Here is a 6861-nt window from a genome sequence, read left to right as displayed (position 1 = left end):
CCTTCACCGCGTGCAACACAGTCTTCGGGGGTTCCTTTGCGTGAACTCATCAGGGATAAAATTACATCCTGACCGGCCCTGATCTTGCACAGCCACCTGTTTCTCACCCCATATTGACCTACGCTCAAGTCGCGGCCGCGCCTCCGAGCAACGTACACGTGATATTGCCGCAACCATCCAACGCGTCGGTTGCTGCTGCTCCCCCGGTAAACTACCGTTCGATGCCACCTGGCCCTTCGTCGACCCACCTGACCACACTAACTTCAGGTGCCCCTAACGCCTTTTACTCCACACCCTGTCGCTCGTCCTGCCATGTCTGCTATTACTGCGGCTATCGCGGCCACATATCTCGTTTCTGCCGAAAGCGCCAGCAAGATTAACGTCGGGGTCACGACTTGCGTGAAGGGAATTGGTTCAATAGGGTCTCTTATCAAGGTCAGCGCTATTCGTCTCCTCCGCACCGGTCTCCATCCCCACCGGAATCAAATTCACCGCGGAACAGCCGAAAAACCAGACGCCGCTCGCCTTCGCCCTTCCGCCGTTCCTCTTCACCACTTCGTCCCGCCTCATTCTCCTCCGGTAGTCATTCAGAGAACTAGGTGCAGTTTTTGGTGGAGAAACTTCATTCAGAATAAGAACTGATCTTCCTCCATAAAGCGCGTGTAACATGGTTTTAGTTTAAGTGGAAGGAGTGTGTGTCGATACTTTGGTGGACACGGGTGCGACATTTTCTCTTATACGTGCTGATTTGTGTAAACATCTAATTAAAGTACTGACGCCATTCTATGTTCCCACGTTAGTTGCTGCCCAGAGGAACATCATTCAGCCTTCCGCGTTTTGTACTGTGCGTGTTTTCATGGACGGCATACGCCATCATGTCCAGTTTGCTGTCCTGTCTCACTGCTCTCACCAACTAATTTTAGGGTGCACGGGATTTCCTGTCATCTGCTTTCGCGGCTACTTCTTGTGGACAACACATCGTTCACCTTACTGACACCGACTACATGCTTGACGATGACAATCAGAAGCCGTTTCGTCTGGTTGCTGCGAAAGATATCGAATTGCCACCACTACAAGAGCAAATTGTCAGCATTACGTCCAACAACATCTACCACGGTGATATATTGGTCTCCCCGTCACCCCTTTGCGTTCGTAAAGGCATAATTCTTCCATCCCGTGTCGTTCGTTTTCGCAATGGATTTGCACTCGTCCCGGCCCTAAACTCTACACCGGAGAAGATCCTACTGCCACAGAGCACTACTGTGGGCCATGTTGAAGACTACGAGCCTGTATTTGTCATGCCGCTTCAGTCCATCGCATCCAAAGACCCTTCCCTAGGTTAGCATGCTTCTTCCTCCGCCTTTACCACCGCCATCAGCAGCGACTTGACAACTTCACAGACGCAGCAGCTGCTGGCATTGTTACAGAAACACAGAAATTCATTCGATGTTTGCTCGTCTACCCTAGGCCGCACTACTACTACAGCACATCGAATTTAAACAGTTGGCACATCTATTGTACACCACCGACACTACCGCGTGTATCTAGCTGAAAGAAAAATATAGAAGAAAACGTTGATACATGCTTGAATGGGAAGTAATCCATCCGTCATCTAGCCCTTGGTCGTCTCCAGTTGTTTTGTTTCGTAAAAAGGATGGCTCTGTGCGTTTTTGCGTGGACTACCGGGTGCTCAATAAGATCACTAGCAAGGACGTGTCCGGTGAACCGCATGCCATGCATTGACGACTTCCTCTAATCTCTGTGGCGTGGAATTCTTTTCAAGCCTCGACTTGCGTTCTGAGTACTGGCAGATTCCCGTGCATGAAGACGATAAGGAGAAAACAGCGTTCACACCCTCCGATGGGCTATACAAACTGAACGTGATGCCCTTGGGGCTTTGCAACGCGCCCGCGACTTTTGAGCGCATAATAGACACCGTGCGATGCGTCCTGAAATGAAAAACTTGCCTGCCTTTGCTACCTAGGTGACAATGTTACCTTTTTGTCGACGTTTTTTGAGCACCTAGAACAATTGGATCAAGTTCTGATGTGCCTTGCCAGCACCGGTCTCCAAATAAACACTATGAAATGCTCTTTCGCTAGCAAATCTATCAAGGTCTTAGGACCCGTCGTTAGCAAAGATGGAATTCAGCCCGACTCTGGAAATATTCCTTCGGTCCTTCACTTTCCGCGTCCCGAAACACCGAAGGAGCTGCGCAGTTCCCTTGGCCTCACCTCGTATTTTCGCCGGTTTATCCAGAACTTCGCCTCCATAGCTGCTCCTTTACACCAGCTACTTGGTTCCAACGTCCCCTTTCTGTGGTCTCAAGAATGTCGAACATCATTCGACCTGTTAAAGGGTGCCCTCACGTCTGAACCTGTGGTTTGTCATTTTGACAAAGCCGCACCGACTATGCTTCATACCGCCGCTAGCGGCCGTAGTAAAGGAGCCGTTCTTCTACAACGCGACAAGTCTTCCCTAGAGAAAGTTGTTGCATATGCCAGTCGCGTACTCACCGCTGCTGAAAAGAACTACACTATAACTGAGCAAGAGTGTTTGGCTGTGGTTTGGTCGGTCCAGAAGTTCCGTCCCTATCTCCACGGCCGTCACTTCACAATCGTTACGGACCACCACGCCTTATGCTGGCTTTCTACACCGAAGAACTTGTCCGGAAACTCGGGTCTGTGGATACTACGCTTGCAGGAGTAGAATTTTGACATACTTTAAATGTCTGGCAGAAAACATGAAAACGTCGACGCTTTATCTCGTTGCCCGCTTCCTACTCCCCATATAAGCGTTGGCGAGAGCTAGACCGCCACATCTACAGTAGTTCATACGCTCACCTCAATAGGGCAACCCTGTTCGGACGACGAGATAATCTTTAGCTCCCGCCAGTGGTCTTATCTATACTGCAGACGCATTATGAAACACCTTTCAGGAGCTTCTCATCCACCTAACGCGTGACGTCGTCATCAACTCCAGCACATTAGGCTGCACAATGGGGTTCTCTACCGCCACATTTACCATCCTGATGGTCAGCGCTCGGTTCCTGTGCTGCCACGCTCTCTTCGCCTTAAGGTGCTCGAAGCCCTTCACCATGACTTGACTGCCGGCCATCTTGATTTTCAAAAAACTTTTGACAGCATTCGATGTCGATATTACTGGCCTGGCCTTTCTTCAAGCGTAGCGTGGTATGTCGGTTCCTGCTCCCCATGCCAGCGTCGTAAACTCCCAACATCTGCACCTGCTGTACCTTTACAGCCATTTCCATGGCCTTCAATGTCATTCAAGGTTGTAGGTATTGCCTTTTACGGGCTTCTCCTCGTGACAACTACTGGCAAAAAATGGATAGTGACCGCCGTAGACCACCTGACACCGTACGCTTAAACGGCCTCTGTCATCACAGGCTCCGCTGCGGAAGTAGCTGACTTTATTCTTCATGCCATAATCCTGCGCCTTAGGACTCCTATTACACTGATTAGTGACCATGGTAAAGTGCTCCTTTCACATATGGTAAATAAAGTTCTGCAAACTTCTGAGACTGCTCACAAGACAGCTTCAAGCTACCATCCTCAGACTAATGGTTTCACAGAAAGATTTCATCGAACGAGGCTTTTTGACATGGTAGCCGTTAACACCCAACCCGAGCACAAAAACTAGGATACTGTTCTACCATTCTTGACTTTCACCTACAACATCACCGTTCAGTGAACAACTGGTTACTCACTGTTTTACCTTGTTTACGGACATCCTCCTACTACCTTTCTCGACGACTCCTTCCTTAAAAGCCATGTTAATTAATGCCAGTCTTCTAGAGAAGAATACATTTCTCACCTGGCCCAGTCTCGCCATGGTGCTGACATCAATACTGAAGTGAAACCGCACGAGCGGAAAATCATCTATGACGCATTCCATCACGTTGTGTCTTTCCGACCTGATGATGAGGTCCTGCTTTTAACGCATATACGCATTCCTGGACTCTGTGACAAATTCCAACCGCGCTTCATCAGGCCATACATAGTTTTAGAACAGACATCACCGGTATTATTGTGTGGCACCACTTGTCGCCCCAACCGACCGCCGTTACCGCAGCACCGAGATTGTCCACGTTTCTCGAATGAAACCTTTCACGCGACGTTCCCCGTCACTTTGACTTACGGCAGCCAAGGTGTCCGCTTCTAAGAGGGGGGAATCAGTGTGGGCGTTTCTTTTTTACATTGTGCTCATCCCTGCATGATCATGATCGCCATCATCCGCTTGTGTCTTTGTCCTCGTGGCCACTCTGTGTTATCATCATCGTCATCGTCTATGTACAGGCTCTGACCGTTCATTTTGCGAGGGCTTCACTCGAATAAACGCTTGCACAGCCAGAACATCAATATATATATATATATATATATATATATATATATATATATATGCGTTCTGTTTTCACTGCCTTCTCAAAGAAAGGATAAATAACCATATAACCATGCCATTTAATGCTGTTGGAAAAATGTGACTACTTGTGCTCGAAATCTACCTTCTTTACTCGTTGCATCCTTTGCTAGCCTTGGTTTGAGATAAGCTCTTTCTCTGCTCCATCAAATTTGTGTTAGACTTATGTTGGCCATCAAGATTTGCTCTACCACTTTCAACGAACTCCACACTTCAAAAATCCAGTATATATATCCTTATTTTCTTGAACGAGCGTTTCGTACTGGCAGACTTGGTGTGATTAGGGCGTATAAGAGGGACAATTCATCAGCTGCCCGCTCATAATAGGTTCACGTGCTACGTGACGCAAACATGCGCATAAGAGTGTTTTCACACTCGTCGCTTGGCTTATAGATGGCACTGACTGTCACTCCTACTTCTAAATTCACATATAAACCCGAAAAAGGGGATGGAGGAAAGGCCGCTGTGGTAGCTCAGTGGTTAGAGCATCGAACGCGTTATTCGAAGGTCTTAGTTTCGATTCTTGCTCACGGCTGGTTATTTTTTCATTCACTTTTCTTTCTTCTTATTTACATTCCATTAGTTCTAATAACTTCCCCTGTGCATTCATTGGCATTACTGTCTGTTAGATCTCATTAATATTGTGTTAAAACACGGAAAAACGAGCCCTTAGGTATACACTTCTTTCGCTTATTTCCTTGAACGAGGGTCTCGTGCTGGCAGACTTGGTGTGATTAGGTTGTATAAGAGGGACAATTGATGTGATTTGTGATTTGTGGGGTTTAACGTCGCAAAACCACCATATGATTATGAGAGACGCCGTAGTGGAGGGCTCCGGAAATTTCGACCACCTGGGGTTCTTTAACGTGCGCCCAAATCTGAGCACACGGGCCTACAACATTTCCGCCTCCATCGGAAATGCAGCCGCCGCAGCCGGGAATCGAACCCGCGACCTGCGGGTCAGCAGCCGAGTACCTTAGCCACTAGACCACCGCGGCGGGGCAAGAGGGACAATTAATCAGTTGCCGCTCATAATAAGTTCACGTGCTACGTGACGCCAAACATGCGCATAAGAGTGTTTTCACACTTGTCGCTTGGCTTATAGATGGCGCTGACTGTCACTCCTACTTCTAAATTCACAAATAAACCCCAAAAAGTGGATGGACGCAAGGCCGCTGTGGTAGCTCAGTGGTTAGAGCATCGAACGCGTTATTCGAAGGTCGTAGGGTCGCTTCCTGCTCACGGCTGGTTATTTTTTCATCCACTTTTCTTTCTCCTTATTTACATTCAATTGGTTCTAATAACTTCCCCTGTGCATTCATTGGCATTACTGTCTGTTAGATCTCATTAATATTGTGTTAAAACACGGAAAAACGAGCCCTTAGGTATACACTTCTTTCGCTTATTTCCTTGAACGAGGGTCTCGTACTGGCAGACTTGGTGTGATTAGGTTGTATAAGAGGGACAATTAATCAGTTGCCCGCTCATAATAAGTTCACGTGCTACGGGACGCCAAACATGCGCATAAGAATGTGTTCACACTCGTCGCTTGGCTTATCGATGGCGCTGACTGCCACTCTTACTTCTAAATTCACATACAAACCCAAAAAAGTGGACGAAGGGAAGGCCGCTGTGGTAGCTCAGTGGTTAAAGCATCGAACGTGTTATTCGAAGGTCGCAGGTTTGATTCCTGCTCACGGCTGGTTATTTTTTCATCCACTTTTCTTTCTTCTTATTTACATTCCATTGGTTCTAATAACTTCCCCTGTACATTCCTTGGCAGTACTGTCTGTTAGACCTCATTAATATTGTGTTAAAAAACACGGAAAAACGAGCCCTTAGGTATACACTCCTTTCCCTTATTTCATTGAACGAGGGTCTCGTACTGGCAGACTTGGTGTGATTAGGTTGTATAAAAGGGACAATTATTCAGCTGCCCGCTCATAATAAGCTCGCGTGCTACGTGACGCCAAACATGCGCATAAGAGTGTTTTCACACTCGTCGCTTGGCTTATAGATGGCGCTGACTGTCACTCCTACTTCTAAATTCACATATAAACCCAAAAAAGTGGATGGAGGGAAGGCCGCTGTAGTAGCTCAGTGGCTAGCGCATCGAACGCGTTATTCGAAGGTCGTAGGTTCGATTCCTGCTCATGGCTGGTTATGTTTTCATCCACTTTTCTTTCTTCTTATTTACATTCCGTTGGTTCTGATAACTTCCCCTGTACATTCCTTGGCAGTACTGTCTGTTAGACCTCATTAATATTGTGTTAAAAAACACGGAAAAACGAGCCCTTAGGTATACACTCCTTTCCCTTATTTCATTGAACGAGGGTCTCGTACTGGCAGACTTGGTGTGATTAGGTTGTATAAAAGGGACAATTATTCAGCTGCCCGCTCATAATAAGCTCGCGTGCTACGTGA

The 6861-nt window shown here is 47.3% G+C and overlaps 1 non-coding gene across 1 annotated transcript; it reads left to right on the top strand.

The window, feature by feature from the left end:
* Window positions 1-6066: 6066 nt before the first annotated feature.
* On the top strand, window positions 6067-6139 carry TRNAT-UGU (transfer RNA threonine (anticodon UGU)). Its single transcript has one exon. It is a non-coding gene; the product is annotated as a tRNA-Thr (tRNA).
* Window positions 6140-6861: the final 722 nt, after the last annotated feature.

This window comes from Rhipicephalus microplus, chromosome X, assembly GCF_043290135.1.
Source record: "Rhipicephalus microplus isolate Deutch F79 chromosome X, USDA_Rmic, whole genome shotgun sequence".
NCBI classification, from domain to species: Eukaryota; Metazoa; Arthropoda; class Arachnida; order Ixodida; family Ixodidae; genus Rhipicephalus; species Rhipicephalus microplus.
The sequence above is the reverse complement of the archived record's forward strand: the minus strand, read 5'-3'. Positions and strand labels throughout refer to the sequence as shown.